Consider the following 11,466-nt stretch of genomic DNA (forward strand, 5'->3'; position numbering starts at 1 on the left):
TTTCTTATAGGCCAGTGTGATATGCAATCAGAATATATTGCATCTTGATGTGGAAGTTTGACCCTACCATCTTATCTAAACTCTCTTTTTATCACCACCTATGTTATTAATAACGTTTGACTAAATGAATAGTTTCATAGCTTGTCCACAATACATGATCTTTCAAATGTAACATAAAATCTAAATAGCAAGAACTAATGGCTTTAATGGTTGGAGGTCAAATAAGCTTCCACACAACCCAAGTGGTTCCTTATAATATGTAATTGTTCATGCATGTGAATTTTTAGAGCCGATAAGCCTGCTGGTAAATTAATTAAGCATGCACAATGACCCTAATAATGGAGGATCACTTTACTCTAAAGAAACGAAAAATACCACCAACATACATGATACATACATACATACATTTTTTTTTTAAGTCAAAGATATAAGACCACCTAATATTAGGTTGAAGTTCTTGTGGTTATTGAGCATCCTTGCTTACACCATAAAATGAAGCCATTAAGGGTGACATACATCTTCGTGATTTAAAAGATTCAAACTAAAAGAAGTTACATAAAGAAATAGATACTATAAAATAAAATAAAAAGAAGAGGAAGAGAAATACAACATGGATTCAAAACTTACCATAGGAGCAGTATGCTTCATGATAATCTGGCTTGCACTAATCAGAAAATCCCAAGGTGCAGATATCAACGTAATAAAATATGGAGCAAAGGCTGATGGTAAGTCAGATGGTATACAAATGTTCTCTCATTCTTGAGAGTTTCATTGAAATTAATTTACTTATTAAAATGTTTTCATTTAATGCCTTTTGCATTTGATTTCTGAAGTTTTGTGCACGATTGATGTTTAGGCTATTACTAGTGCTTTGAAAGAGGCATGCACATCTACAGATCCTAGCACTGTTTTGTGATACCAAAGGGAAAGTACATGGTTGGTCCATTGAATTTCCAAGGACCCTGCAAGGCATCAGTCGGTATTCTGGTTCAAGGAAACATGCACGGTGGCTCCAATTGACCTCAACAAGTTCAACCCGCAGGACCATTGGACTGTTTTCCAAAATATTAATGGGTCGATGGTATCAGGAGGTGGAACTTTTGATGGCCAAGGATCACTTGCTTGGTCACAATATAATTGTGCAAAAACTGGGATATGCGATTCACTGCCCATAGTATCAGTATGTGCTATTGTCTCGTATGACACTCCCAAATCTCTAGCGTGTTTGTCTAACATAACACATATAATAGGATCCTCTCCATTTTAAATGGATCTATTTTATGTGTAGATTAAATATATTACTAATACAAGGTTTTATTAAATTTCCCATTATTTACAATTTTAAATGATTTGACATTCTTTAGATTGCTAGATCCAAAAAATAAACCTGTGAAATGAATTCTGTTAGAAAGGATCCTGTTTTGTCAGACATGTACCGTGTTAGAGGCATTGGAGACACTTTTGCATTCATGTTGTTGGTGTGTTGTGAAGAAAAAGTTATTATCAATTTTTAAATTATTAAAAAAAAAATTCCTTTGTTTCTTATATGTTATTAAAGACTGTGATAGTTTTTATTTATTAAGAAAACTTATAATACAACTTAAGTGAGGAGGGAGATACAAATTCTAGATATTTTTGTTAGAAATATCAAGATTCAAAGGTCATTCACTTAAAAATAAATATAAAATTTTCTTATAAATAAATAAATATATTGGGCCAAAAGATATTTAATTAATTAATTTTTATATCCTCATTTTTTTGTTCTAATTTTTAAGAATTGTCGTATCAGTATTTCTTGTGTAGTGTTGTGTTGTGTTTATGTCCATAATTCTTAGACTTTGAATTTTAAGATTCTTAGTAACTGTTTATCTTTTCAATTTTGACTTCTTTTCGCTTAATTCCTTGTATTGAAAATTTAATAAGCCAGAAATATGATTCATTGTATATATTTCGATTTTATTGGGGTTACCAATTCGAAGATTCAAGACATAACATCACTGAATAGCAAATTTTTTCACATGAACATATTGAACAGCAAGAATGTGACCTTACAAAATATTACCATTAATGCACCCGGAAAACGCTTAAACACTGATGGAATTCATATTGGCCGGTCAAGTAGGATCAATATTACTCACGCAGACATTAAAACTGGGGATGACTGTGTCTCCCTTGGTCATGGAAGCCAACAAATAAATGTTAAAAACGTGACCTGTGGACCTAGGCAAGTACCGTAATGAACAGCCTGTTATAGGAGTCATGAGAAATTGCACCCTTACAAATACACTGAACGGTGTTAGGGTTTAAAACTTGGCCAGCTTCTCCTAGTGGTATGGCTTCAGATTTGCATTTTGAGGATATTATCATGAACAATGTTTGCACGCCCATTTTTATAGACCAACAGTATTGCCCGCACAATCAATGCCAATCAAAGGTACTTCACAAAAATATTAGAAAAAAAGAAGTAATTCAATGGTTCAGTAGTATTTTGTGTTGGGTTTGACTTGCATCTAGTGCAAACTGACATATACATAACATATGTCCAAAAATGATCATTGCGTGGTTTTGGGGAGAATGCCTCGGCCGAGTGGACCGGGCTTGAGAAACAAAGGAGTCGCCACCTAGTTGTATAGTCTTGGAACCATGAATATAGCGCTCTTACGTGGAAGAACTGATCTTACTACCAGAGTATAGATTTAGAATTTAGGTATGGGTATGAGAAGGTGTTAGACATTCAACCCCACCTAATCCGTGGGTTGGCTTTCTGTCATTATGTCTTACATCTTAATCTTATTAAAGGAATGCTCAACATTGTATCCTACACACACACACACACACACACACACACACATCTAACAATCAACATGGCATCAAACGTTCCGTAACCCTAACATACATCTATCATGACATCTCATCATCACAAACCCTAACATGCATCTATCATGACATCATATCAAACCTAACATACATCTACCATACATATCATCACATTACATCCAATGCAAGAACATGTATATATTAAGGCAGAAACATAGGCAGCAAACAAATCATGTTATCATTCAAAGCATGGTATATAGACTTGCATATACATGTTTATCAAAGGAAGATAAAGCTTTTATAACAAACAAATGCATGTTCATGTGAATGTATGATTTACCTTACTTACCTTACTGCATCTCAGTACCAATGCATCAATGAACGGACATGTGAATGCATGTTCATGGTATCAAAGCAAGAAATATGAGGAAAACCCTAATCTAGCATGTTAAAGGAAAACAAACAATTAAACAAAGGAAAAGAGACTTAATAAGCATAACAAGGAATAAAACATAGGCATATGATGTAAAAGAGAAGAAGAAATAGAAGTAGAAAACTCAAATTAAAGTTTTTGGGCATGAGTATGCGTACGCATACTTTGAGCTTGCACAGGCATGTAGGAAGCATGCACATGCAGACACACCCTGAAGAACCTTAGTCTAGAAAATAAGAACACAGATAGAGCAGAACTTTAAAACGACAAGTCTAGCAACCAAACATGCTTTTAAACAAAAAAACTACTAAATCCTAGGCTAAAAAAGCATATCTAAACACAAAGCAAATAAAAAAGATTGAAAACAAGATTAAAGTAGAAATGAAAGGAAAAAAAAAGGTTAGAACATATACCTCAAAATAAAAAGCTCTTTAGCTTGATTTTGACCGTTCCCCTCAGTTAAATATATTCACAACCAAATAAAAATGATTAGTAAACTTCAAAACTCGAGGATCAAGACTAGAAAAGTTCCCAATCAAAATAAAATTGACTTAAGGATGTTTTGTGAAAAACTTCCTCTTTGATTCACTATTTCTAGTGAATCTTAGGCTTTCCCTTAGGATTTTCTGTGTGTTTTTGAAATAAACCATGTAAGGTTTTATATAGTTGAAAAATGGAGGTTTGGAATGGCTCCTAGACAATGTGAGATTCATTCCTAACCTCATTCTTTAATGCAGAAAACTTACCTTTCATAGGTTTTTGAAACCCTAGCTGTGTACGCAGGTCTATGCCTGCATACAAATGAATTAGACCTGCGTATGCAGGTCCTTGGCTGCGTATGTAGGCCAAAAATTTTTCTTGGCCTTTATTTTCCAAAAAAAGATTTATTTACTCATAAAAAATTATATTTTTCATTTTAATATCTCTCAACTCAATTTGTAATTTAATTGGACTTTAAACCAACCTTGGACCTTAGAATTTCGACATCCTTGGTGAACAGGAGCCCAAGTAGTAAGAGATACAAAATACGGTGTCTACAATCATATATTCGTCTTGTATCCCATCTAGTACATCGGAAGCTTTGGTTTTTATTTTATTTTATTATTTATTTATTTATTTATTCAAGCTAGCTTGGACAAAAAGTTTTATTGATTTGACAGTTTCTTTTGCATATAGGTTCCTCACGTGTTCAGATTAGCAATTTTAGCATCAAGAACATTTGGGGCACGTCGGCAACCCAGCTTGCTGTGAAACTTGCTTGCAGTACGGGCATTCCTTGCCAGAATGTGAAAATCACCAACATTAACTTCACATATAATAGTTACTCAAAAAAAAAAAAAAAAAATTGACATATAATAGAAAAGATGTCAATGTTATTCAAATGTGCAAATGTTAATCCCACAGTTTCTGGCAAACTTTTCCCTCCTTTTTGTGCCAAGTCTTCTCCTTAATATTTTCTTAGACTAAAAGAAATTCATAGGAATAGGAACAAAGTCATTCGCAACACCTTCATGGTTGTGTGCACGATGAGGTGAGAGATGAAACTATAATTCTATGTGATTGATGTTCAACTATATTTCATAACACTTTGTTGGAAATATTGTATGAACATTGCTCAAATTAATTAACAAAATTAAGAGATATTTCAGTATAGCATAAAAAATTGAGAATTAGAGTAGGAACTAATCAAATTGTTGAGTTGAAGTGTTACGTACCAGCTGTCCTACCAGATTGGTTCTAGCTTTTGAATTTGCTTAGGAGTTTATCTTAATCTTAGCTATTGATTGTTATCTAATATTTCAAGTATTTGTTATTTAATGGGATAACAATTGCCTTTATCCTTATCAGATTAGTAGGCTAGATTGTAGGAATTGTTTCTATCATTTAGGAGTTGGATTTGTTTTTTCGTTTAGTTGTAAGCCTATAAAAGGCCTATTATGATTAATAAAGAGGTATGAGAATATTTTAGTAAAAATCAAGCTTTGCTTGTTAAGGAGGTCTTGGTTATCCCTCGAAGTATAACTATAAACTTCCTCTTGTCTACTGTTTTATGAAAATCCTTAGATCTAACCATAGCCTCTCGAGGGAAAAGAGGATCTGCACGTGGCCGTGAAGGGGTTCGTATCATGAAGCATGGAATTGAATTTGCTATCCTTTTAAGAATAGATTTCTCCCCCACTAGGAAACCCTTTGATGCAAATGGCTTAGGTACTCACATTTTCAGGATACAACAAACAATTCTGCTAGTGTGCACTCATAGCCACGGTTTCGAACTCGTGCCCTAAGGAAAAAGTTTTTCATTATAAGATAGAGGGGAAAAATCAGAATAGTATCTCTTTCATCTTTTGAGGATGATCTCATACAGAAAACCAGTGTACATAAAGTAGGAAATAAGCAAGCCTTTTTTTGGCTACTTATGTACGGAGTGCTCATTGAAAATCCCCAAATGCAAAGGAAAATTTTCAAGGGATTTGAGCGTTTAGTCTTCTCAATAATTTCAATCTTCTTATGAAGGAAAATATATAAGAATAAATTGAGGAGGTGGTTGGGTATTGTTGAAAGGAAAGGAGAGGATTTTGAGAGATTTTTCATTTTTTTTCATCTCATCCCTGTGATGTGAAGCCGCTGGTTGCTAGAGGCGAAATCTGAAAGGAGCAAAGCTGATTTTTTTTCCACTAAAGAAGTAAGACTCTAGAATATGGGCTTGTGCCTCTTCCGATTTAAAGTTATCGAGCTTGACATTTAAAACAAACGCAACAACTCTTTCCTATGACTACTCCTTAGAGATAGACTCAGGTCCACATCACTGGATGCAAACTTTCCATCTATTTTGCACAAAAGGCTACTTTTTCTATTTTACACATCCATTTATACAAAATACCCACATTAGTTTATCTATTTTACACATTTATTCAATAAAATATTATTATTTATTCAATTTTTTATTATTCTCTCCCTCACTGCCCCTCTCTCTCACAGACTCAACAATACTAACGATCACTCCACACCCAGCCACCATCGTCACCCACCCAACCAGCATCATCAAGGGAAATCAACCCACTGAATCCGAGAAACAAACACTCTAAAACCCACTCAATCCAAAACTTAGTCAATCCCAAACCCAGCCATGACCACCGGCATGATTGACTTCATCACTAGCTCTGGTCTCATCGTACCCATCGACGCCACCCCAATTCCACTCTTTGTCGTTCCGTACACTGCTCCCATACTTGGAAAAAAAGGGACAAAGTCACCCAATCAATACCATACCTGATGAGATCCACAAAAACAAAACCTGAGAGAGAAGAGAATGAATTTTTGCTTTCTCTTTTTTTGTTTAGTTCTCTTTTTGAATGGCTTTTATTCTCTATTTTATCAAATGATTTGATCAAATGAGGAAAGTGAGAGTGAGGGTTTGATGATCGACGGCAGTGGAGGCATGGTTTGATCAGTGGCAGTGGAGGCATGAGGAAAAGGGAGAGAGGTAAGAGTGAGGGTTTGATGATCGGTGGCAATGGAGGCATGGTTTGACCGACGGCAGTGGAGGCATGAGGAAAAGGGAGAGAGGTGAGAGTGAGAGCAAATGAGGAAAAGGGAGAGTGAGGTGAGGTGCGAGCACAGACAAGAAGAGAGAAAAAATTATTAAAATATTAAATGTACATGCTATAGTAACCGTGCATATATGCATGGTTACCGTAACAGTTGTGCATTTATGCATAATTTTACACCCACTGATGTGGGTGTTTTTTTGCTCAAAATATGTAAAATCAGTTACTTTTTTCATTTTGCACAACTTTGCACATATTGATGGGGATGCTCTTAGGAGGTTAAAGTATAAGTATAGAGTCTGAATTTGTAAGGATGGGTGTAAAAGTAAACTAAATTTTACACAATTTCATAAGAGATTTCTACATTATTATTCTTATTCTTATTATTTTATTTTTTTACTTAAAACTCAATATATCTCACCACACCTAACATCTCAATAAATTCCCGATTTGGTTGGAATTTGGATGAATACATTAAAATTTACATAAATATTTGGAAAGGTTCTCAACATTAATAATACTAGTCATAGACTCGCGCGCATTGCGCATGATAAGTTTCAGGTAAAATATTATTTTAGTCTTTAGACTTTGTAAAGAATTAAAAAAAAAAGAAGTTTTATCATATTTTTTATAATCTTGTTTATAAAGTTTCTTACCATTATCATATATTTATTAGTTGATGATTTGCATAACAAAGACATTAAATAAGAGGTAGAACTCTCCATTATATCTTTTTAAGTCATGGTGTGTGTGTGTGTGTGTATATATATATATATATATATGTATATGTGTGTGTGTGTGTGTGTGTGTGTGTGTGTGTGTGTGTGTATCATTGTTATTAATTCTGTACCATTCCAGTTAGAACGGCCGGAAAATTTCGTACTAGTCACTTCACTGGCACGAAGCACCCTCTTGTTCCACCTCGGGTTGAATTTCGGTTGATTTCGGTCCGTTCTGGTCTTTCTGGTGAGTTTCGGCCGGTATACTAATTTCAGCCGGTATTGAAATCAAACCCGATCAACCCATCTTGTCATAGCGCCGGTCACCTAAAGAAACGCATCCCATCACAACAGTCTTCTTCTTCTTCTTCTTCAGTTTTTCTGTGCGTTTCATCCTATGCAACTCTTCTTTCTAATTCTTGCTGTGGCTATTGTCTGCCCAGTTCAGCGTTTTATTGTGCTTAGTTTTTTTTTTTTTGGTAATATTATTTTTAGTTTTGTGAGCCTTCACATGACTAGCCTGACTAGTATTTGAAAGGGAAGCTTTAATTCAGCTTTTTATGTTCACTTGTTAGCCCTTTGCCCTCCTCCACTTCATGTTGTCATCCAGCTTTTTTATAAAAATAAATTTCAGCTTTTATTTTTTCTCTTGCATTATTTATATACATTTTAATCTTATAATATTCTAAAAAATGGTTAATATTAGTTTAAAACTTTAGATATATATTGGACTAAAGATCTTACTTATTGAAATATAGACTTATAATTTTAATACCTTTAATAATTTATATGAGATTTAATCAATATCATACATATAAATATATTAGTGGTAACTTCGAAATGGTACGCCGAAATAGGTCGATATCGAAATATTTCATTTCAATGGACAAACCAAAACAGGTTCCGAAACGGTATTAATAACATTGATATATATATATATATATATATATATATATATATATATATATATATATATATATAAAGAGGTTAAATGAAATGTCAAAAAATGAGATTATAAAATTTTCCAATTTTATTTCTAATATAATTTCTAAATTACTGAAGAACATCTTATTTTTAGTTATGATAGGAATTATAATTTCCCTAGTTAGAGTTTGATTAGTTTTAAGTTTAAATTTTGTATTATTATATTTAATTGTTGATTATTGATTTAATTAAGTGAATGTAATGGTTGATTTTATTGCACTATAAATTTTTCAATGTCCTCTGTGTAACCATTTCTATTTTATTTTTTACTCCTCTTGGCCACTTTTTTTATTTTCCAAATAATGGTTACTAAGGTTGTGTTTGTTTCGACTGTAAGAGGAATACGAAAAATATTTTACACCATGGGGAGTGTTTGGATTGGCTAGAAAATTCAGTCAAACGGAAAATGATTTCCATTGATCGTAAAATATCAACCCCTGAAGTGTAAAATAGTTTACACTTCTATTTTACCTTCAAACCACTTACACCCCCCATTTTTAGCCTACGAGAGAGAGAGAGAGAGAGAGAGAGAGAGACCACTCAATTGAACTCTAGCATGGCTCCCTAACCCTCATCGTTGTTGCTGCCTTAAGCTTGACATCGTCAAATTCATGCCTTAGCCTCACCGCACCGTCATTGTCATCGCTATAGATCTACATCACCGATCAAGGAAGCTTTTTATTTTCTCCCTTCCTCTCTCTTTTCCTCTGACCAATCAAGGTTGAAAAGCTAACATGATCTTCAATCTACAAACCAATCTTGTAGTCGTTGTCTCCTTCAAACACACCCGCCGATCTCGTTGCTGTCAAACCCATGCACCAATCTTGCCTCCTTCAGAATCACCCACTAATTTGTGGTCCTTTACCTCTCTCTTTCTCTCAATCTATCTCTCTCTTTCCCTCTCTCATGATCGATGCTTATTTTTGAGAAAGATTGATTTTTTTTCTTATGTTTTTTGTTGATTTGGTTTATATATTCGGATTTTCTATTATAATATTTGTTTGGAAGTTGAGAAAGTGAGAGAGAATGTGTTTTCTATAGGATTTTTAGGAATACAACCAAACACCTCAAAATATTTTCCAAAGCATTTTTGTTATGCGACCAAACACCTGAAAATATTTTCATTTCTGAAATCATTTTACATTGAGCCAAATACAGCCTAATTGACATTTGATTTGATTTCATTTTTTTTCTTCCATCATTTATTCTTGATTACTTTGTATGTTTTCTTGCTAGTTGTAGTTTTTATGGTTATCAATAGGAAATAGATATCATGGATGACTAAAATAGTTATAGATGTAGTTACGTTAGTGGTATATCAAAGGCTTTTTTTTTTTTTTTTCCTATTTTTCATTTTGAATTTTCGAGGAAATATGATAGGCTTTTCTCTAGTTTGGTCTCAATCAATTAAGACATCCATAATATCTTAACGGAAGTTATAATGAGCATTAAATTTTTTAATGTATGAAGTGGTTAGGTTAGTGGTATGTCAATTGTCAAAGTTAAAAAAAATTAAAAAAAATTCCAAGAAAATGTAAAAGGTCTTTTAAAAAAAAAGAAAAGAAATGGGAACTTTTTGAATTGTAGAAATATGATTTTTTTTAAAAATTACATTGTTTATAGACTTCATTATTAAGTTATAAACACCTAAATCATAGTAAACCACACAAGATAAATATGTATAGACATTTTTTTTGTTTTTGATTATTTATGAATCATTATTTCATTGTTTACTTATAAATATCTAATTTTTTTTAAATCTAAATTAAAATAGATGAATATGTAGGGTAAAATTATATGAAAAGTTAAAATTACCCAAGATGAACGTTTAACCATTGGTAAATATGTGTTTTTTGAAAACTAAAAGTTTGCTTGATTGCTTTACTTGGAACTATATAACTATGCAAATATTGTTGCGAGTGGTTCCATTATTTGCGAATTATCAAGTTTGGTGGCCTTACATGAACTCCTGTTGTGTGACAACCTTTTAATTTTTTTTTTCTTTTTGCTGAAACAACTTAAGAATATTAAGACTTAAGTTATCACATATGGTAGTTGTAAACCACATTAGTGATATGAAAAATAGAAATGTTTGAATTTTTAAAAAACATTTTTAGTAGACTGTAATATAAATTTTTTTTCTCAATATTTTATGTAACTTTTCCCATAAGATATATATTTTTGGCATCCTTTAAAGATGATACATAATATTTTTGAGAAGAAGAAGAAGACGTAGGCACAATGCGAACACATAATATAAAATTATTAAGTTTGCGTGATTTAAATTTGTGGCAAAAAATTAATATATCTGTGATAAAGGTTTTTATCTAAATGATATAGCAGCCCATATTTTTTTAGTCTTGATTCAAAAAGTCCATTTTCAATAGCCTTTTAAGTCTATAAATTGCTCAATCTATAGTCCTAGACACATTTAAAAAGTTCTATCTAAATTATCAATTATATGACCCTTTATCACACAAATATGTTAATTCACCTAATGTATGGTAAAGGAAGGAAAGTGTGCCTCTAGCCATTTTTTTCTTGATTTGTGTTTCATAAGTATGGAGGACGTGACTGAATTTAAATGTTAAATAAAATAAGATAAGAAGAAAAAAGAGTAAAAAATAAAATATATAACAATAAATATCAAATTATCCAAGTTATTCTATGTAATATAATAATATAATATTATTATATACTATATGTATAATGTAATAGGATAATATTTTATAATCAAGTAGAATAGAAAAGAAAACAACTTAAAACACAAAACTAAATCGCATCAACCCAAAGTAGAATTCTTATTAACACAAAAATTCATCAACCTAATTATGGATTTAATAAAAAAAATGAAAAACAAATTGAGAGTTGAATTCCCTTTTGGGGCTTGAAACTTTAAACTCAAAGGATTAGGGCCAGAAAAGGTCCTAATCAGATAAAAATGACTTGAGGGGTTTTTTTGTGA

The 11,466-nt window shown here is 32.4% G+C and overlaps 1 pseudogene; it reads left to right on the forward strand.

Annotated features, from left to right (window-relative positions):
* Positions 1–707: 707 nt before the first annotated feature.
* LOC142639746 (exopolygalacturonase clone GBGA483-like) lies at positions 708–4,701 on the forward strand (annotated as a pseudogene).
* Positions 4,702–11,466: the final 6,765 nt, after the last annotated feature.

The sequence above is a fragment of the Castanea sativa genome, chromosome 6 (genome assembly GCF_040712315.1).
Source record: "Castanea sativa cultivar Marrone di Chiusa Pesio chromosome 6, ASM4071231v1".
NCBI lineage: Eukaryota > Viridiplantae > Streptophyta > Magnoliopsida > Fagales > Fagaceae > Castanea > Castanea sativa.